Genomic DNA, 21,924 nt, shown 5'->3' with positions numbered 1-21,924 from the left:
ACTGCAGTGCAGGGAAGCACGATCATGGCTCACTGCAGCCTTGACCTCCCTGGCTCAAGCAATCCTCCCACCTCCCTCCTGAGTATCTGGGATTACAGGTATACGCTACCACACCGAGCAAAATTTTTTTTGTAGAGACGGGTCTCCCTATGTTGCCCTCACTGGTGTCGAACTCCTAGGCTCAAGCAATCTTCCCAGCTCAGCCTCCCAAAGTCTGGGATTATAGGCGTGAGCCACTATGCCTGGCCAGTTTTTTTGGTTTTTGAGGTTTTTTTGTGTGTGTATTTTTACCTTTTTAACCAAATTTAAGTGTACAATTCAGTGGTATTAACAATGTTCACAATGTTTTGCAGCCATTACCACTAAATATGAAAGGTTTTTTGTTTGTTTGTTTGTTTTTGAGACAGTTTCGCTCTTGTTGCCTAGGCTGGAGTGCAATGGTGCAATTGTGGCTCACTGCCCACCTCCCCAGTTCTAGCAATTCTCCTGCCTCAGCCTCCCAAGTAGCTGGGATTACAGGCACGTGCTACCAGCTAATTTTTCTATTTGTAGTAGAGACGGGGTTTTGCCATGTTGGCCAGGCTGATCTCGAACTCCTGACCTCAAGTGATCCACCCACCTCGGCCTCCCAAAGTGCTGGGACTACTGGCGTGAGCCACCACGCCTGGCCATCTGAAAGGTTTTTAATGACTTGACTGAAATCACTCAGCTTTCAAGTAGTAGAACTGGGATTTGAATCCGGGACTCAACTCCTAAACTCGTGGGCTATTCATTCCACCAAGGCTTCTGTCTACCAATACCTCCATCTGCTCTCTTCTCACCAAGATATCTGGAGGATCAAATGAGGTAAAGATACAAAAACACATTACTACTACACAGGTAACCACGGCTGTGGAAAAAAAAAAATCCACCAACACATTTCTCCCAGGCACTTTTCATTTTGGGCTTTCAAAAGCTAGGGCTTTAATATAAATATCCCACCTCTAGACCAAGCCTGCAGATCTGCAAAAACAACGTCTAGATCTCAGAGTAAAGTTATGAGAGAAATGCTCGCATTAGATTACAGTCCCACTGAATTACAGGTAACTGCTCAAACCTGATCTTTATTATAATACAGAAAGCTTCCTCATTACAAAACACTTTCAATTCAAAGGGTAAGTCCAACGTTCCCTCATTCTGCCCATTTTGGAGCTAAAAAAAAAAAAAAAGATTCTAAATGGTATTTTTATATGCTCAATTGTGAAAGCCAAGGAAAATGGTTTGTTTGCGAACTAAATTCTGAAGCTTGAACAAAAATAAAAAGAATTATTTCGATCCCAATGGCGCCAATTTTATCGTCTTTACATCCCTCCTCATTTTTTTTCAGTCTGAGCTCTAATCAACAGCCACTTTATGTTTAACATATTATCACAGTTAATGCAATTAGGTCCAGAAAACTGTTTCTCTAAAGATCTTCCCTCCATTTGCACTCCTGTGTAACTTCCATTATCACCATTCTGCCCTAAGAATGAGCATATCGCTAAGGTTTAAATCGAATTTCTGATGAATAGGTGGAGATATTGTTTCTGTAGTTAATACAATGCACCTACATCAACATCATTCCCTAAAAAATAAAATAAAAATGACTCAATATGCTTTATTTATTCACCTCTGACAGAATTCTGATCACCTGAATTCCTTTGGAAGAAAATTCAATCTTTAGAAATACAGTCCAATTATTTTAAATCTTATCAATGTCAAAAGACAATCATATGAAAAACTCCATCAGTACCAAACCATCTCACCAATGAATATTTATGACATTTCCATATTTCCTGTCTTCTCTCTGTTTACATAAAGCGGTGGTGCCAAGACTCATCTCAGGATTATTAGCCTGCAATACAATGATGAGCCTAATTGCCTTGCAAACCAGGACACTAACAAATGGCATCTTCAAGCAATCAATTTAAACAGGGGGTAAAAAAGGCCCAAGTTCTTTTTGCCTATGTGCATGTTACCTACCTACAAAATAAATTCAGTCTCATATTTATCAGGCTCACTCATTAGTTCTCAAGCAAGGAATGTACCCTTAACAATCTCAAGCTCATCAAATCTATTTACATTTCAAAATGCCCGGCTAGTTTTTAAATGCACCAGGAGGAGAGGGGAAAGGAAAAGGCAGACATCATATAGAAAAATATCTATTACATTCCAGTTTATCTTCTCCCACCTTTAGTTTGGAAGTATGCTTTTTTCCCCCCAACTTACTTTTCATGATATACAAATAACAGAAGACACCCCCCCTCCTTAATTCTACCTTAACTAAATCCCCTTTCAACTTTACCCTTTGGGCTGACTTGACTTCCAAATTATACTAATATAAATAAAACAAACAAAAAGATCAACCGAACAGATTAAAATGGCCCCTAAGAATGAGAAGGTCTCTTCTGTGTCCCCTGCAAAGTCCCCTCTAACAGCCTTACTGCCTCTCGCCCAACCACAGCCACCAAGGCTGTCCATTTAAGTATTCCAACCCTTAACCCTCATGTGTCTTTTGGAGGCCATCCCAATCCTTCACTACCAAAATAATCCAACCCATTTCCCCCCTGCTCTCTGGCACAGCTCACTGTCCCTCTCCATCCTCTCTCTCCCATCCATACCAACAACTCCAGGTCTCCCATTCCTTAAATTTCCCCTATGCCACCTCACCATCAGCAACCACCTCCCCAGGCCTACCAGCTCATCTCCGAAAGTCCTTCTCCAAAACTCCCTCTGCCACCTCGATCAAGGGACATTTTCTTCAAGATACCAATCCCCAACTTTGCTCACCCCTGCCGCTATCCTTTCAATGAATGCAGCCCAGTGATGTTGTATGTCCCCTCTGCCTTGACCCTGCAACCAAGGAGCCACCATGCCCTTTCCAGTGATTGTAAGATCACCCTAAATCCAACCTACTGTGCCCCACACTCCATTTCCATCCCTGTCCTCCCATTTCGGGCCTGACTTCCAATGAGACCCCTTCCTGCCAGCTCACCATCACACTCCCCTCACTGAATGTCCCACCTCCACCAACTCCTATTCCAACCTCCATCAGTCCACCCCAGGAAACCCCCCAAATTGCACTCCTCTGCTCTATCCTAACCCATGCTATTCCATAAGTCTCCACAAATTCCACCAGCCCCAGATGACAAACACCCACTTCAAGCTCGGGTCTCAACCCATGCCAAGCCCCTCACCCCCAACTCCTGCCACCTCCATCATCCTGCCCCAGGTCCACCCCAAATTCCACCCTCCTGAATTAACACTCCGCAGGGTCCTATCCAACCCTGTACATGCCACTCACTCTCCGTTGAAATCATTCCCCTACCCCTCACCCCAGCTCAGATCCCAAGCTGTCAACTGCTCCAGGCCAAACCCAAATCACCACCCTCATTCAGTCCCCTCCCCCATTAAAAGCCATCCCACCCTAGTCTCATCTTCCACCTTGCCCCAAGACCATCCCGAATTCCAACCCGACGCCCCCACCCCACTCTCCTGTCCCAGGTTGGGTTATTCTCCATCAAAAGTCCTCCTCCCTTGTCGCCCGCCCCCCAACCTGCTTGGGTCCCACCCTCACCCCACCCCCAGCCAGCGCCTGGACAAGTCTCCCCCGCCAGCCCGCCGTTCCATCGCGACCTCAACCCCCTCCCCCCAACCTGCACGGGGGCTCCGCAGCCTCCCCTCTCATTCTCGCCAGCGCCACCGGCCCAGACTCAGGACCAGCGGACCGGGTGGCGGGGGGAGTCTCCTCACCGGTGAGCAGCTGCAGGCGAAAACGGCGGCGGCGGCGGCGGCGGCTGAGGCGGCGATGCCCTTGTCTTCTCCGTAGGCTACAGCGGCGACGCTCTCGCTCCCTCGCCCGTGTCCAGTAGGGTGGCGGATGGCGCGCGGGGACCGGAGCCTCCTCCTCCTCAGCGACTCGGCTCTGAATTCTCTGCAGCAGCCGCCGAGAAGCCCGACGGGTGGGGGGAGGGGACGCTCGGCTGCGGGAGAGGGAGGAGGAGGCGGAGGGAGGAGGCGGGGGACCGCTGAGAAGGGCAGGGAAGGAGGAGTCGGCGCAGCGCCGCGACACGTCCCACAGCCTCAGAGCGCTGGGACCACAACTCCCGGCATGCCCTGCTTTAGCCCGCGCGCGGCCTGCGCCTCCCGCCGCGAGCCCGGTGCAGAGGGGCCGCGCCCTCTCCGGTTACGGACAATGAAATAAAGCCAACCATCCGCTGGCAGATTTTGTAGACTCAAAGACCACCTGTGAGGAAAGTCAGGTCGCCCGAGGCCCCATCCCCAAGGGGCGATACTCGCAGACTCTCCATCCTCTTTGCATAGACACACACGCCCCCACACACTCTCTCTCTCTCTCTCTCCTCTCTCTCTCTCTCTCTCTCTCTCTCTCTCTCTGAACTACACTTCCCAGCATGCCCCTCAGCTTCCCAGTCTCCTTCCGGACCCTTCTCAGACCCGGTACTACAGTTCCCAGGGAGTGTGGTCCCTACGAAATGCTGGGAGATGCAGTTCTTGGTTCTTCCTCCATGTTAAGAAAAAGAAGTGAAAGAGAGGAAAAAGGGAAGGAATACGCCAGCCCACCGAGGATGGGCCTTGATGGGCTAGATCACCTGTGATTCTGTTCTCTCGCCATCTCCGTTTCAGCTGTGTCTCACCAGAACTAATGCCGGAGCCTCCTCGCTGGTCTCCCTGCAAATTTGAGGACGATTCGGCAACTTGAATCCAGACGACAAAGGGCATACTTTTTGACACAGCTCCATTACTTTTAAGAATTTACCTTAAAAAGATAATCGAACAATTTCGAAAAGATGAATGCACAAAGTTGTTATATGACCTAGTTAATTATGAGGGGAGTAAATGTTCATCAATAGGGTGCTGCTTAAATAAGGCGTGACATATACATACAATGCAATACTAAGGAGCCATTTAAAATGATGATATAAATCTATTGACATGAAAAGCTATTCACAATTTATTCTTCAGGGGAAAAAACTTGATTACAGAACAGCATGTCTACACGAGTACATTTATGTGAGGTTTTGACACAATATTCTATAAGTATGGAGAGATTTCAGGAAAGAGGTTCGCCAAAATATTAGCAATGATTATCTTGGGGGAAAGGGTGTCAGATTGCACGTAGGTTTTTTTTGTTTGTTTTTTTGAGACGGAGTCTGGATCTATAGCCAGGCTGGAGTATAGTGGGGCGATCGCGGGTCACTGCAACCTCCACCTCCCGGGTTCAAGCGATTCTCCTGCCTCAGCCTCCTGAGTAGCTGGGACTACAGGCGCGCGCCACCACACCCAGCTAATTTTTGTATTTTTAGTAGAGATGGGGTTTCACTATATTGGCCAGGATGGTCTCGATTTCTTGACCTCCTGACCTGCCCGCCTCAGCCTCCCAAAGTGCTGGGATTACAGGCATGAGCCACCGTGCCCGGCTGTAATTTTTATTTTCATATTGTTTGCATTGTTTAAAAGGAGCACATTACGACTGTTTTTTGTTTTCTTTTGTTTTGTTTTTCGTTTTGTTTTCATTGTAAGAGACGTCGTCTCACTATATTGCCCAGGCTGGTCTCAAACTCCTTGCCTCAAGAGACCCTCCTACCTCAGCTCTCAAAAGTGCTGAGATTACAGGCGTGAGCCACACTACACCTGGACAATTTTTTAAGCTGTGCTACTTCCAAAAAACATAATTTCCAAATCTAACAACCTTTCTTTGCTGCCTAGATGCTTTCCATGGCTTCCCATTGCCTCATTCATGCTTCAGCACTGTGCCTGCCTGGTTTTAATAGTTCCACTATTAAAACAAATAATAGTAGTCACTTCCAATTCATAAAGTTGGAAGGGAGAATTTTCTCAATTTTCAATGCGCCTTCTCAAAATTTTTCCTTTTCCGGTCTTTCCACACTCATTTTCTCCTTTTCTCTTACTCATTCTTCAAACTCAAGCCAAAGTCCTACCTTCCCTAGAACATATTTTAGACACACTGGTTTTCCTTATATCTGAATTCTTTTTTGTTTGTTTGTTTGTTTGAGACAGAGTCTTGCTCTGTCAGCCAGGCTGGAGTACAGTGGTACAATCTCGGCTCACTGCAACCTCCGTCTCCCGGGCTCAAGCAATTCTCCTGCCTCATCCTCCCGAGTAGCTGGGATTACAGGCATGTGCCACCACACCTGGCTAATTTTTTTTGTATTTTTAGTAGAGATGGGGTTTCACCATGTTGGCCAGGTTGGTCTTGAACTCCTGACCTCAGGTAATCCGCCTGCCTTGGCCTCCCAAATTGTTGGGATTACAGGCGTGAGCCACCGCTCTCGGCTTATCTGAATTCTTATAGCAGTGGTTTCTAATCTGTTGGCCAGAGATCACAGTGGGGAGAGGAAGTGAAGAGAGAGGTACAGAGTTATTGTAAAGGGCCTATGAAGCTCTGCCTACACAAAGCTATATGTCTTGCACTTTAAAAAAGTTTTTCTCTTCTTCTGACCCCTGTGTCCAGCTCTTCTAGAATACAGAACATAGTATCAGATTATTTTTGATTTCACGATTTTTTTCATTTAAGCCCTGTTTGACTTGATGTTTTCTTTTTTCATTTTTTGAGACAGAGTCTCACTCTGTTGCCCAGGCTGGAGTTCAGTGGCATGATCCCGGCTCACTGCAGCAGTGACTCCCTGGGCTCATGTGATCCTCCCACCTCAGCCTCCCAAGTAGCAGGGACTACAGGCACCACCATGCCCTGCTAATTTTTCTTTTTTCTTTTTTTTCCTTTTTTTTTTTTTTTTTTTTTTTTTTTGAGACAGAGTCTCGCTCTGTCGCCCAGGCTGGAGTGCAGTGGCTCAATCTCGGCTCACTGCAAGCTCCGCCTCCCGGGTTCACGCCATTCTCCTGCCTCAGCCTCCTGAGTAGCTGGGACTACAGGCGCCCGCCACCACGCCCGGCTAATTTTTTTTGTATTTTTAGTAGAGACAGAGTTTCACCGTGGTCTCGATCTCCTGACCTCGTGATCCGCCCGCCTCGGCCTCCCAAAGTGCTGGGCTTACAAGCGTGAGCCACCGCGCCCAGCCTTCTTTTTTTTTCTTATAGAGACAGGGTTTTGCCATGTTGCCCAAGGTGGTCTCAAACTCCTGTACTCAAGTGATCTGCCCACCTCGGCCTCCCAAAGTACTGAGATTACAGGCATGAGCCACTGCGCCCAGCAGAATTTGATATTTTCAATTTTATATGCCATTGTTGCTTGGTGTTCTGTAAGAACCACCAGGACAGTTTAGCTCTACTACAGGCCTGCAGGAAAAAGCCCAGGTTGCTTAGCTAAGAGGATGACTTAGTCCCCATCCCGCTGCAGCCTCTCTAGCTTCACCCCACCTCACTCTAGTTAGACTCCTGTCCCTCAGGACTCACTTTCCCCAAATACATCAGGCACTCTCTTTTTCAAACTGCCTATCTCCCTTTACATCCTATTCTCCCAGCCTTAAAATCTCAGCCCCTCTTCTCCCTTTTCTGAGAATAATGAGAAAGATACCTATCATATGTTGGTTATGTGACAAACAAGTCTCTTCCTCTTAGTGTTACACTGACCTTGCCCTCTTCTAAACCCCATCTTCTCCTCTTCCATTTCCCCACTTCTTCTCCTAGTGGCACAAAGTAGGGGCTAGGCGGTCTATCTAGTAGGGGCTAGCTTGGTCTGTCCAGCAAGTAAAGCATTGTCTGAGTTAGATGAATAAATAGGTATGAGAAGCTTACTGGACTAGTAATCTGAGAATCAGATCCTAAATTAGAACTTGCCATAAACATGATGGGTGACATTTAGTAAGTCCCTTAACTTTTCGAAAGCTCAGTTACTATAATACATCCGCAAAATGGAAGGAATAAGTTCCGCCTGCCCTGCCACCTCATAAGGTTATTAGGAGAATCCAATGAAACAATGGGTGTGAAAGTGCTTTAAAGACTGTAAAATACCACTTACAGTCGAACCCTTCATCTAACCATTTGAGAACTCTCTCTCTAAATCCCTGCAAAATCATGGTATGTAAACTTTCGACTCTGAACTATATCAACATTAATGAATTTATGAAAGTTTTAAAGAAAAGAACTGTATTAAACCAATTTAATTCCCGGATAAGTTTTTGATATAGCACAGTTAAGTGATTGCTAACTTTTAAAAATATTTTTCTATATTGAATTTTTATCAAGAGATATATATATATATATATATTTTTTTTTTTTTTTTTTTTGAGACAGAGTCTGTCTCTGTCGCCCAGGCTGGAGTGCAGTGGTGCGATCTCAGCTCACTGCAAGCTCCGCCTCCTGGGTTCACGACATTCTCCTGCCTCAGCCTCCTGAGTAGCTGGGACTACAAGCACCTGCCACCATGCCCAGCTAATTTTTTTGTATTTTTAGTAGAGACGGGGTTTCACCGTGTTAGCCAGGATGGTCTCAATCTCCTGACCTCGTGATCCGCCTGCCTCAGCCTCCCAAAGTGCTGGGATTACAGGCGTGAGCCACTACGCCCAGCCTCAAGATATATTATTTAACAGCTCGGTGCAGTGGCTCATGCCTATAATCCCAGCACTTTGGAAGGCCAAGACAGAAGGATGCCTTGAGGCCAGGAGTTCAAGACCAGCCTGGGCAACATAGTGAGACCTCATCTCTTCAAAAAATAGAAAAATTGGGTTTAGCATCGTGCCTCACACCTGTAATTCTAGCACTTTCGCAGGCCGAGACAAGTAGATCGCTTAAGGTCAGAAGTTTGAAACCACCCTGGCCAACATGGTAAAACCCCGTCTCTACTAAAAATACAAAAAATTAGCCAGGTGTGGTGGTGTGCGCCTGTAGTCCCAGCTACTCAGGAGGCTGAGGCACAAGAATCACTTGAACCTGGGGGTTGGAGGCCTCAGTGAGCAGAAATCATGCCACTGCACTCCAGCCTAGACGACAGAGCGAGACTTCATCTCAAAAACATAAATAAATAAAATAGAAAAACTGGCTGGGTGTGATGGCACGCACCTGTAAGTTCTAGCTGATCAGGAGGCAGAGGCGAGAGAATCACTTGAGTCCAGGATTTTAAGGCTGCAGCGAGCCATGATTGCACCACAGCACTCAAGCCTGGGTGACAGAGCAAGACTCTGTGTCTAAAAAATTTTTAAAAAAAGATTATTCTTTATGAATTTTACAACAAAAAATTTGATTCACCCAACAGTTGTATTTTATTTTTATCAATTTTTACTGATTATTGGTCGGTTATAATGAAATTTCTTTGTTAGTCATTATTTCTACCAAGTCCACCTTTTCCTGACAGTAATTTGAACCATTGTTGGATTTATCTTGTATTGATTATTTCTAAGTAGAATTTTCCCAGGGAACAACTTTTCAGATTGCAGTGTTACCAACAAAGATGGGATCATTCAGTTTGCTTTTTTATCCATAGTAAATTTCATCATGTGTAGCTTTAGCCGTTGTCAGTTTTATTTTGTGTTGATTATTTCTACCATAATTTTTTTCTGCAACCCCATCAAAACAAACTTGGAGTCAAAATGACAGTGTCAAAACACTATCCTTTGCCTGTTACTATCTGATTAACTTGTACTTTGCAATGGTTTTCTCCCAGCTGTGTTAACATGCTTCTTTGCCACCTCTATCTCTCAAAGCATCTGTTTGGGAGCTTTGGCACATATGCGTCAGCTTTACTTTAAGAATTGCTCTAGGCCAGGCGCGGTGGCTCATGCCTGTAATCCCAGCGCTTTGGGAGGCTGAAGCAGGTGGATCACTTGAGGTCAGGAGTTCGAGATCAGCCTGGCCAACATGGCAAAACCCCGTCTCTACTACAAATACAAAAATTAGCTGGTAGCACGTGCCTGTAATCCCAGCTACTTGGGAGGCTGAGGCAGGAGAATTGCTTGAACCCGGGAGGCGGAGGTTGCAGTGAGCCGAGATGGTGCCATTGCACTCTAGCCTGGGCAACAAGAGTGAAACTCCATAAAAAAAAAAAAAAGAATTGCTCTAGAATCACAGGAAAATGGACATTAGAGATCATGCTAGGAGAACTGATCTTGAATGAAGCAGGTATTATGCTGGTGTCTAAGATCCATTATCTCATTAAATCTTTCATCTTAAACATCCCTCACATGTCCATTTTATAGTAGAGGAAATTGAGACCCGGAGAGAGGAAGGGATTGGCCACACTAGGATTAGAACCAGGACTTGGTTTAATCCTCAGTGCAATTGGAATGATTATAAATTCCAAAGTTATCTCATTTAATTTAAAAACTTTTGTAATGATCTTATTGGAAAATTAAATATAATTTTTCAGTTTAGCTAAGACTTAAAACAAGAGAAATCACATGAATATAAACAGACCACTCTCAAAGAGCTTTTTGTCATAGCAAATGAGACAAGAGGTGTGAAAATGTTTTGTAAATGACCCAACACTGGGCAAATGGAAGTTATTGCCATTTATGATAAAGGCTGTTATATAAACCTGCTATGCCTGCTTGCCAGAGTGTTAGAAAGCTAACAGCATACCATTAATACTGACAGATGAGTATCAAATGCCCATCCTAATATTTAATTATAATAACCAATATTAAAAGCATAAAATTGCATCCTGCTTATCCTCAAGACCTAATTCAGACATCAAAAAGCCTCTGCTGACCTCTGGCTAGGTTAGAAGTCCACTCTGGGCTCCCATAGCCCTGCTCACATTCTGTGATCATTGTCTATATGCTGCCGCCAAGGACAAGGCTTAAGGTGGTCTGATCCACCTCTGTGGCCCAGAGCTCAGTCCAGCTCAGGGCTTCTCACAGGGTAAGGGTTCAATAAATGGTGGTTGAATTAATAAATCGATCAATTAACATGACAAGTATATAGACTATATAGATAATCAATTAGAATGACAAGGGAAAAGTATACATTAAATAAAGTTAAGGGCATTTATTAAATAAAATTTATTAAATAAAAAAAATTAAAGTTAAGGGCAAGAGTGAATCACAAATGAATCTGCATAACTGATTACAGCCACTGAAACTCTTGCACAGCGGGAGTGCAAGGAAAGAGCCTTGATGTTCTAGGTTCAATTCCTGCCTCAGCCACTTCCTAGCTGGGTGTCCTCTGTCAAATCACTACCCTGGATGTGCCTGTTTCCACATCTGTAAAATGGCCAACCTGGCCGGGTGCAGTGGCTCACACCTGTAATCCCAGCACTTTGGGAGGCTGAGGCAGGCAGATTGCATGAGCCCAGGAGTTTGAGACCAACCTGGGCAACACAGTGAGACTCCATGTCTACAAAAAATACAAAAATTAGCTAGGTGTGCTGGTGCACATCTGTAGCCTCAGCTACTCAGGAGACTGAACAGGAAGGATTGCTTGAGCCTGAAAGGTTGAGGCTGCAGTGAGCCAAGATCATACCATTGCACTCCAGTCTGGGCGACAGAGCAAGACCGTATCTCAAACAAACAAACGAACAAAAGCCAACCTTGCAGACCTCCTAGGGCAGATAAAATTGTTAACTAAGGTAATAGATGCTTTGCATGTCATGAAGAGCTGATAGAGTGAGAATTGTTACTGACAAAGACCAGAAGATAATCTGGAGGGAAATGGTTGGAGTTTAAGTCTAGCAGGATCCTTTACATAAAATCCCTCAGCCGGGCGCGGTGGCTCACGCTTGTAATCCCAGCACTTTGGGAGGCCGAGGCGGGTGGATCACGAGGTCAGGAGATCGAGACCACGATGAAACCCCGTCTCTACTAAAAATACAAAAAATTAGCCGGGCGTGGTGGCGGGCGCCTGTAGTCCCAGCTACTCGGAGAGGCTGAGACAGGAGAATGGCGTGAACCCGGGAGGCGGAGCTTGCAGTGAGCCCAGATTGCGCCACTGCACTCCAGCCTGGGCGACAGAGCAAGACTCCGTCACAAAAAAAAAAAAAAAAAAAAAAAAAAAAAATCCCTCAAGTTCATAAAGTTGGAAAAAAAAAGTTTACCAATTGTAGCAGGTTGAATTGTGTCTCCCCAGAAGATATTGACCAAGTCTTAACCCCCATATTTGTGAATGTGACATCATTTGAAAGTAGGGCCCAAGGTGGTCTGATGCATCTCTGTGGCCCAGAGTTGGTCTAGGTAGATATAATTAAGAAAGGATCTTGGGATGAGATCCTCCTGGATTTAGGTGGTCCCTAAATCCAATGACCAATGTCTTCATAAGAGAAAGCTCTGTGCCTGAGACATAGAGCAGAAGGCTATGTGAGAATGGAAGCAAAGATCAGAGTCAGGAAGCCCGAAGCCAAGGAATGCCAAGAATACTGGCAGCCACCAGAAGCTGAGAGGCATGGAACCAATTCTTCCTCAGCACCTCCAGAAGGAACTAATCCTGCAAACACCTCGATTTCAGACTTCTGATCTCCATAGCTGTGAGAGAATACATATCTGTTGTTTTAAGCCACCCAGTTTATGGTAATTTGTTAAGGCAACTTTAGGAAACAAATACACCAATTAAGTTGGGTTAGGAAACTAATACACCAATTAAGTTGGGTTAGGAAACTAATACACCAATTAAGTTGGAAGCCCATGAAATCAAATAATTAGCAAGTATTTTAAGCCCCAGATTCAGAGGAGCCTATTTTGGTAAATGTTCATCAGTTCTGGACCAGGCGCAGTGGCTCACGCCTGTAATCCCAGCACTTTGGGAGGCCAAGGTGGACAGATCACCTGAGGTCAAGAGTTCAAGACCAGTCTGACCAACATGGTGAAACCCAGTCTCTACTAAAAATACAAAAAAATTAGCCAGCGTGGTGGCTGGCACCTGTAATCCCAGCTACTCGGGAGACTGAGGCAGGAGAATTGCTTGAACCCAGGAGGCAGAGGTTGCAGTGAGCCGAGATTGCGCCAGTGCACTCCAGCCTGGGTGACAGAGTGCGACACTGTCTCAAAAAAAAAAAAAAGAAAGAGAAATATGTAGAAAGAGTCCATTCTCTGTTCTTTTTTTCGCAGCTACATCATATTGCATTCTATAGATGGATTTTTGCTAATTTCGAGAGTGAGAAATTGTTTCTCAGTGTAGTTTTAATTTGCATTTCTCTTATTATGAGCAAGGTAGGTCATCAGGTCGTCTTTTCATAAGCTTAAAGATTATTTGCATTTCTTTCTCAATAAACTCTGTTTCTGGTCTTTTTTCTTTTTCTTTTCTTTTTTTTTTTTTTTGAGACAGAGTTTCACTCTGTCGCCCAGGCTGGAGTGCAGTGGTGCAGTAGCGCGATCTCGGCTCACTGCAACCTCTGCCTCCCAAGTTCAAGCGATTCTCCTGCCTCAGCCTCCCGAGTAGCTGGGATTACGGGCACCCACCACCACACTTGGCTAATTTTTATATTTTTAGTAGAGATGGGGTTTTGCCATGTTGGCCAGGCTGGTCTTGAACTCCTGACCTCAGGTGATCCACCCACCTCAGCCTCTTAAAGTGCTGGGATTACAGGGATGAGCCACCTCGCCTGGCCTTCTATTGTTTTTGGCGGGGGTAGGGGTGGGGACAGAGTCTCGCCCCATCACCCAGGCTGGAGTGCAGTAGCACAATCTCAGCTCACTGCAACCTCTATCTCCTGGTTTCAAGCGATTCTCGTGCCTCAGCCTCCCGAGTAGCTAGGACTACAGGCATGGGCCACCACACCCGGCTAATTTTTGTATTTTCGGTAGAGACTGGATTTCACCAGGTTGACCAGGCTGGTCTCAAACTCCTGTCCTCAAGTGATCCACCCGCCTCAGCCTCCCAAAGTGCCGGAATTACAGGCATAAGCCACCGTGCCTGGCCACTTGCCCATTTCTTTTTTTCTAAAGGATTGCTACCATCTTTTTAAAGCTTTTTACTCTGAAAAAAATAATACACTTGAAGAAAGTTGCAAAAATAGTACATAGAAAAAAATAAACATAAGAATAAATAGTACATAGAGTCCCATGTACCCTTCATCCAGCTTCCACCAATAGCGACATCTTATATAATGGTAGCATAATATCAAAACCAAGAAATTTACATTGGTAATTTTTTTTTCTTTTTGAGGCAGGGTCTCGTTCTGTTGCCCAGGATGGAGTGCAGTGATGCTGTCATGGCTCACTGCAGCCTCAATCTCCTGGGCTCAAGCAATCTTCCCACCTCAGCCTCCTGAGTAGCTGGGACTACAGGCACGTGCCACCATACCTGGCTAATTTTTAAATTTATTGTAGAGACAGGGTCTTGCTATGTTGCCTAGGCTGGTCTAGAACCCCTGGGCTCACGTAATCCTCTTGCGTTGGCCTCTCAGAATACTGGGATTATAGTTGTAAGCCATCGTGCCTAGCCAGTAAAATATTTTTAACTAAACTACAGACTTGGTTAAGTTTTCACCATTTTTTACATGCATTCACTTGTGTGTGTGTGTGTGTGTGTGTGTATAATTCGATGAGATTTCTTACGTACAAATTCATGTACCACCACCACAGTCAAGATACAAAACTGATCCATGCACTACAAAGGAATTCCCTTGTGCAGTCCCTCCTCCCTTGTCCCCTGGCAACTACTAATAAGTTCATCTCTCTGGTTTTGTCATTTAGGAAATGTAACCTTTTGAGATTGACTTTTCATTAAGCACAATGCCCTTGAGATCCATCTAAATTATTATATGCATCAATAGTTCATTCTTTTTGATGACTGGATAGTATTCCATCATGTGGATGTACCAGAGTCTGTTTAGCCATTTACTCATTGAAGGATATCTGGATTGTTTCCAGTTTTTTTGTGTGTGTGTATTATGAATAAAATAAAGCTCTATGCACATTCATGTATAGGTTTTTGTGTGAACAAAAGTTTTTATTTCTCTGGGATACATGCCTAACAGTATGATTGCTGGGTCATATGATAAGTGCATGTTTAGTTTTATAAGAAACTGCCGGCCAGGCATGGTGGCTCACGCCTATAAACCCAGCACTTTGGGAGGCTGAGGCAGGTGGATCACCTGAGGTCAGGAGTTCGAGACCAACACAGTAAAACCTCATCTCTACTAAAAACACAAAAAACTAGTCGGGAGTAGTGACGCATGCCTGTAGTCCAAGCTGCTTGGGAGGCTGAGGCAGGAGAATTGCTTGAACCCAGGAGGCGGAGGTTGCATAGAGCTGAGCTCATGCCACTGCACTCCAGCCTGGGTGACAGAGCGAGAGTCCATCTCAAAAGAAAAAAAAAAACTGCCAAACTGTTTTCCACAGTGACCGTATCATTTTATGTTCCCACCAGCAATGCATGATGATTCAATTTCTCTACATCCTCATCAGCATTTGGTGTTATCACTTTTTTTTTTAAGTCTACCTGTTCTAATAGCTATGTCCCAAAACCTCATTGTGGTTTAAAGGGTTGTTCTTTTTCCTCTATTTTCAGAACGTCTTTATATATTGTGAACGATCACCCTTTGTCAGTCAAAACTGATTTCAAAGAGGGTAAGAAGTCTGTGTTTCAGGCCGGGTGCCATGAGTCACACCTGTAATCTCAGCACTTTGGGGGGCTGAGGCTAGTGGATTTCTTGAGCTCAGGAGTTCAAGACCAGCCTGCGCAACATGGGGAGATCCCATCTCTACAAAAAAAAAAAAAATCAATTTGTGGGGCATGGTGGTATGCACCTCTTGTCCCAGCTGCTCAGGAGGCTGAGGTGGGAGAATCACTTGAGCCCAGGAGATCAAGGCTGCAGTGAGTTACCATCTCGCCACGGCATTACAGCCTGGGTGACAGAGTGAAACCCTGTCTCAAAAAAAAAAAAAAAACCTCATATGCTACATAATCAACAGAAAAAACAAAAACTGAAAATAGCTAAATCATATACAGTGAAATTACTTATTGACTAAAAGTTGATGGAAAAATCAAAAAAATGTTGTCCAGGCGATGATGGCTCATGTCTATAATCCCAGCACTTTGGGAGGCTGAGGTGAGCAGATCACCTGAGGTCAGGAGTTCAAGACTAGCCTGACCAACATGGTGAAACCCCGTCTCCACTAAAAATATAAAAATTAGCCGGGCACAGTGACGCATGCCTGTAATCCCAGCTACTCAGACGGCTGAAACAGGAGAATTGCTTAAACCCGGGAGTCAGAGGTTGCAGTGAGCCGAGATCGCACCATTGCACTCCAGCCTGGACAACAAGAGTGAAACTCTGTCTCAAAAAAAAAAAAAAAAATTGACAAAGTGCAGATCTGCAAAATTCATCCCAGAAAAAGTGAACTTGATAGAAGATAGAAATAATGACCACAGGCCAGACATGGTAGCTCACACATCTAATCCCAACTCTTTGGAAGGCCAAGGTGGGTGAATCGCTTGAGCCCAGGAGTTCAAGGCTAGCCTTGACAACATGGTGAAACCCTGTTTCTACAAAAAATACAAAAATTAGCTGGGTGTGGTGGCACACACCTGTAGTCCCAGCTACTCAGGAGACTAAGCCGGGAGGATCGCTTGAGCCTGGGAGGTTAAGGCTGCAATGAGCCATGATTATGTTACTGCACTCCAGCCTGACAGAGTGAGGTGAGACCCTGTGTCAAAAAAAAAAAAAAAGGACCACAAAAGATAACTTACAATGGCAAGAGCTATAATTATTAAGCTGTGATATAGATTCTTAAGATTGATTGCTGACTCAAATAATCATAAAATTTATATTGAAAGTCATTTTTCAGATGAAGATAATTGAGTTCAAATTAAATGAAAATGGATGTCAGAAATAGATTTCACAGGCTAAGAAAATCAAAGGTATTGAACTGACCTAATGGCATTTGTTCTGGTAAATATTCTCAGTGAAAAATAATCAATATGATGTAATTCTATCTAAAAGCCTATATTCATAAACACAAGACAAAAACATCTGTAGGGTCAAAGAGGAGTTCAAATAGCCTGACACCCTGCTGGAGCTCCTAAAGAGAAAACAGAAATGGAGACAGTGGCCAAGAATTTCCTGATTTATGTTTTGTTTTGTTTTGTTTTGTTTTGTTTTGTTAAGACAGGGTCTCACTCTGTAACCCAGACTGGCAGGATCTTGGCTCATTGCAGCCTCAAGCTGCCTGGGTTCAGGTTCAGGTGATCCTCCCACCTCAGCCTCCTGAGTAGCTGGGACTGCAGGTGTGCATCACCACACCCAGCTAATGTTTGTATTTTGTGTACAGATGGGGTTCCACCATGTTGCCAAGGCTGGTCTGGAACTCCTGGGCTCAAGTGATCTTTCCACCTTGGCCTCCCGAAATGCTGAGATTACAGGTGTAAGTCACTGTGCCTGCTGATTAATGTTTTGTCAAGGATATTTATTTGATTATTTCATCAATAAAAACTTTCACTGTGTGCAGTTTTAGTGTTGTAAGTTTCATTGTTTTCTGTTGATAATGTAGTGGTTACTGCTTACCTAGTAAAGCCCCCTACCTTGTGGCCCCGTGTTTTAATACCTCCTTTGTCTATTCATCTCTCTGTCCATTCAGCAGATATTTAGCAAGTGCCTACTCTTTGCCAGGCCCTGGCAGAAGAATCAATCCAAATCCATGCCCTCAACTAATAACAGTTTTACTTACTTATTGATTGATTGATTGGTTGATTGATACAGGGTCTCCCCTTGTTGTCCAGGCTGGAGTGCAGTGGCACAATCATATTTCACTGCGACCTGAGGTCCTGAGCTGAAGGCTTCCTCCTGCCTCAGCCTCCTCAGTAGCTGGGACTACAGGCGTGTGAGACACCGTGCCCAACTAATTTTCATATTTTTTGTAGAGACAGAGTCTCACTATGTTGCTTAGGTGGTCTCAAGCTTCTGGGCTCCAGCAATCCTCCTATCTCGGCTTCCCAAAATGCTGAGATTACAGGCACGTGTCATCATGCTGGGCTATTTGTTTTCTTTCTAATTCTACATCTTTTTTTGTCTCATTGAGGACAGCCTCAAGTACAATGTTGAATAGAAGTGGTGATAGTGGGAACCCTTTTTCATTCTTTTCTTAGTTGTTTATCTCACCAGTACAATGTTTGATGTAGGTGTTTTGTGCAAGCTCTTTATTAAATTAAAGAAGTTTCCTTCTATTCTTAACTTGAAAAGAATCTTATAATAAATAGGTGGTGGCTGGGCGTGGTGGCTCATGCCTGTTGGGAGGCCAAGGTGGAAGGATCACTTGAGCTCAGGAGTTCGAAACCAACCTAGGCAATATAGCGAGACCTCATCTCTACTAAAAATCAAAACAAATAAATAGGTGGTGACTTTTTTTTTTTGAGACGGAGTCTCGCTCTGTTGCCCTAATTGGAGTGCAGTGGCGCAATCTCGGCTTACTGCAACCTCTGCCTTCCAGGTTCAAGCGATTCTCCTGCCTCAGCCTCCCGAGTAGCTGGGACTACAGGTACATGCCACCATGCCCAGCTAATGTTTGTATTTTTAGTAGAGACAGGGTTTCACCATGTTGTCCAGGATGGTCTCATTCTCTTGACCTTGTCCACCTGCCTCGGCCTCCCAAAGTGCTAGGATTACAGGCGTAAGCCACTGCGCCCAGCCAGTGGTAACTTTAATCAAATGATTTTTCGGCATCTCTTGAGATGATTCTATGATTATTTTTAAGTTTATTCTGTTAATTTGGTAGACTATATTCATTGGTTTTCAAATGTTAAACCAACCTTGTATTCCTTGAATAAACACAACTTCATTGTGTAGTATTATCCTATTTATAAATCTTTGGATTTGGTTTGCTGATATTTTGTTTAGAATTTTTGCATCTTTGTTTGGCCTGTTATTTTTCTTCCTTATAATGTTCTTGTCAGGTTTTCGTATCAAGGTAATGCTGAACAGATAAAATGAGTTAAGAAGTATTCCCAGTTTTTTTGTTTGCTGGAAGACTTCGTATAAAGTTATTATTATTTCTTCCTTAAATGTTAGAAAGAACTCATCATTAAAATATCTGGAACTGGAGTTTTCTTTGTGGGAAGATTTTTATAAGTAACGGAATAAATTTCTTAAAACAGGACAACTAAGTAGGCTGTTGTTCTAGAATATGGTTGTTTTCTAGAATATAGTTGTTTATAATATCCTCTCAGTATAGTTTAATAAATGTAGGCTCTGTAGTGATGGCCCTATTTCCATTCCGAAGGGATAGTTTTTTGTGTCTCCTCATCACTCTTGCCAGGAGTTTATCAATTTTATTTTATTTTTTATTTTTATTTATTTCTTGAGACAGAGTCTCCCTCTGTTGTCCAGGAGTGCAGAGGCGCGATCTCGGCTCACTGCAACCTCCGCCTCCCAGGTTCAAGAGAACCTGCCTCAGCCACCGCAGCATGCCACCACGCCTGGCTAACTTTTGCATTTTTAGTAGAGACGGGGTTTCACCATGTTGGCCAGGCTGATCTTGAACTCCTGACCTCAGGTGATCCACCCACCTTGGTCTCCCAAAGTGCTGGGATTACAGACGTGAGCCACCACACCCAGCCAAGTTTATCAATTTTAGTAGTCTTATCAGCTAATTACCTTTTGGTTCTGTTGATCCTCTCTTTCATATCTTGGTTTTCTATGTTACTAAATTCCTCTGTCATTTTTTACTACTTTCATCCTTTTACTTTATTTGGACTTAATTTCTGTATGTTTTCCCTAACTACCTGAGGTAGATAGTTCGATAGTAGATTTTTCAGCCATTTTTTATTTCTAATATATGCATTTGAAGCCATAAATTTTACTCTAAGCATGGCTTTAGCTGCTTCTCATAAGTTTTGACATATTGTATTTTCATTATTATTTGATTCAACTGGTTTTAAATGTTCACTGGGGTTTATTTTTTGACCCGTGGATTATTTAGTAGTACACTGCTCAATTTCCAAACATTTTGGGATATTCTAGTTTTCTTTTTCTTTTTTTTTTTTTTTCCCAAGATGGAGTCTTGCTCTGTCACCCAGGCTGGAGTGCAGTGGCACGATCTCAGCTCACTGCAACCCCCACCTCATGGGTTCAAGCAATTCTCCTGCCTCAGCCTCCCGAGTAGCTGGGACTACAGGCGTCCACCACCACACCCGGCTAATTTTTGTATTTTTAGTAGAGACGGGGTTTCACCATGTTGGCCAGGCTGGTTTCAAACTCCTGACCTTGTGATCTGCCCACCTTGGCCTCCCAAAGTGCTGGGATTACAGGCGTGAGCCACCACACCCAGCTGATATTCTAGTTTTCTTTTTGTTTTTTATTACTAGCATAATCCATCTGTGGTTATTGAGTATATGCTATATTGTATATTTTAGTTCTTTGAAATTTAGTGCTATTTACATTGTGTCCTAGCATATCAATAAGTATTCCAAGTGCACTTGAATATATGTTCTATAGTTGCTGGTTTCAATGTTCCATATATGTCAATAATAAGGTCAAGTGTGTTAGATGTGTTATTCAAATATTCTTTGTCCTTATTGATTTTTTTAATTTGCATATTCTATCAGTTACAGAGAGAGGTGTGTTAAAATCTCTCACATGTAATCATGGATATGTCTGTTTCTCCTTGAGAAATAGGTCCTGCCCTAGAACCTTGTACAGCTGAGTGTGAGGGACTGACACATAATGAGACAATAACTGTGATAATATGTTTAGACATTCTGGCAGAGAAAAATCCAGTAAACACTCAAAGTTTTGTTCCTACTGAATTCCTGGAAGTTCCCTGAATGCAGATTTTGTTTTTCCCTATGAGACTATGGTGGTTGCTGGGTGCAGTGGCTCACACCTCTAGTCCCAGTACTTTGGGAGGCCAAGGTGGGCAGATCACTTGAGGTCAGGAGTTTGGGACCAGCCTGGCCAATAAGGTGAAACCTCGTCTCTACTAAAAACACAAAAATTAGCTGGGCATGGTGGCACACACCTGTAGTCCCAGCTACTTAGGAGGCTGAGGCAGAAGAATTGCTTGAACCCAGGAGGCAGAAGTTACAGTGAGCTGAGATTGCGCCACTGCACTCCAGCCTGGGTGACAGAGTGACACTCCATCTCAGAAAAAGAAATGACTATGGTGGTTAATTTTATGTGTCAACTTGACTGAAATAGAGGATGCCCAGACATGTGGCTAACCATTGTCTTGATGTATCTGTGAGGGTTTCTGGAAGAGATTAACATTTGAATCTGAAAACTAAGTAAAGCCCTAATGTCGGTGGGCCTCATACAATCAGTTGAAGACCTGAACAGAACAAGAAGGCTAAGTAAGAGGAACTCCTCCTGCCTGACTATTTGAGCTGGATGGGTATCAGGTATTTTCCTACCTTTGGAGACAGGCTGAAACTTCAGCTTTTCTTGAGTCTCAAACCTGCTGGCTTTCAGGCCACGTTGGTGCTCCAGGTACTCCTAGGTCTTCATGTTGCTAACTGCAGATCTTAGGACTTGTAAGCCTCCATAAAAGCATGAGCCAGTTCCCTAGTGTGTGTGTGTGTGTGTGTGTGTGTGTGTGGTGGGAGTGGTTATCAAAATGGACAGCAGAGTCAAAGCAGCAATGAGAATAGTCTGATGTGCGCAGATCTATGGCGTTGGCTAGCTGAGCATGGTGTCCCTAGAAGTGAAATACATAGGAAGCCTACTAAATTCTTACTTGATCTGTAGAAAGCAGAAAAGTTCTAGGTTAAGTGGACAAAAGTCTAATTCAAATCATAAAAACAGAGAGCTGCAGAAGCTCAATCAATTCCCAGGCTTAAGCCAGTTTATAAGCCCAGAACCCCTTAAATGGAGGGGAGACCAGGTTCCCTTCAGGAAGAAGCCTGATACACAGCCCCAAATTTATACTGTCAATCTTTTGTTTTCTTTTTCCCAACAGTGACCCTGGTGAAAGGTGAAAGTGACCCTTTCACCAGGGTCACTGTGTGTTGGGAAAAAGAAAATAATCAGACCTTTTGGGGACTCCTGGACACTCACTGAACTGGCACTAATTCCAGGTGGCCTAAAATGTCATGGTGGTCCATCAGTCA

General features: G+C 44.0%; 1 protein-coding gene and 1 long non-coding RNA gene across 6 annotated transcripts in view; both read right to left on the bottom strand.

Annotated features, from left to right (window-relative positions):
* FAM168A (family with sequence similarity 168 member A) overlaps window positions 1-4,049 on the bottom strand; it is a 201,366-nt gene extending 197,317 nt beyond the window's left edge. For 3 of the 5 annotated variants that reach the window (XM_030794820.1, XM_030794821.1, XM_030794823.1), the window contains exon 1: window positions 3,772-4,032. The gene's annotated coding sequence lies outside the window, so the exon portion shown is untranslated. Of the gene's footprint in view, window positions 1-3,771 lie in introns of all 5 variants that reach the window. The other 2 variants (XM_012505986.2, XM_003254742.4) reach the window with 2 other exon arrangements.
* A 10,163-nt stretch (window positions 4,050-14,212) lies between these two features.
* On the bottom strand, window positions 14,213-20,139 carry LOC115838602. Its single transcript, XR_004033645.1, has 3 exons — window positions 20,099-20,139; window positions 15,750-15,754; window positions 14,213-14,269 (listed from the first exon to the last, which is right to left on the bottom strand). It is a non-coding gene; the product is annotated as an uncharacterized LOC115838602 (long non-coding RNA).
* Window positions 20,140-21,924: the final 1,785 nt, after the last annotated feature.

Source organism: Nomascus leucogenys, chromosome 15 (genome assembly GCF_006542625.1).
Source record: "Nomascus leucogenys isolate Asia chromosome 15, Asia_NLE_v1, whole genome shotgun sequence".
Lineage (NCBI taxonomy): Eukaryota > Metazoa > Chordata > Mammalia > Primates > Hylobatidae > Nomascus > Nomascus leucogenys.
Note: the sequence above shows the minus strand (reverse complement) of the source record. Positions and strands in the feature narration are given on the sequence as shown.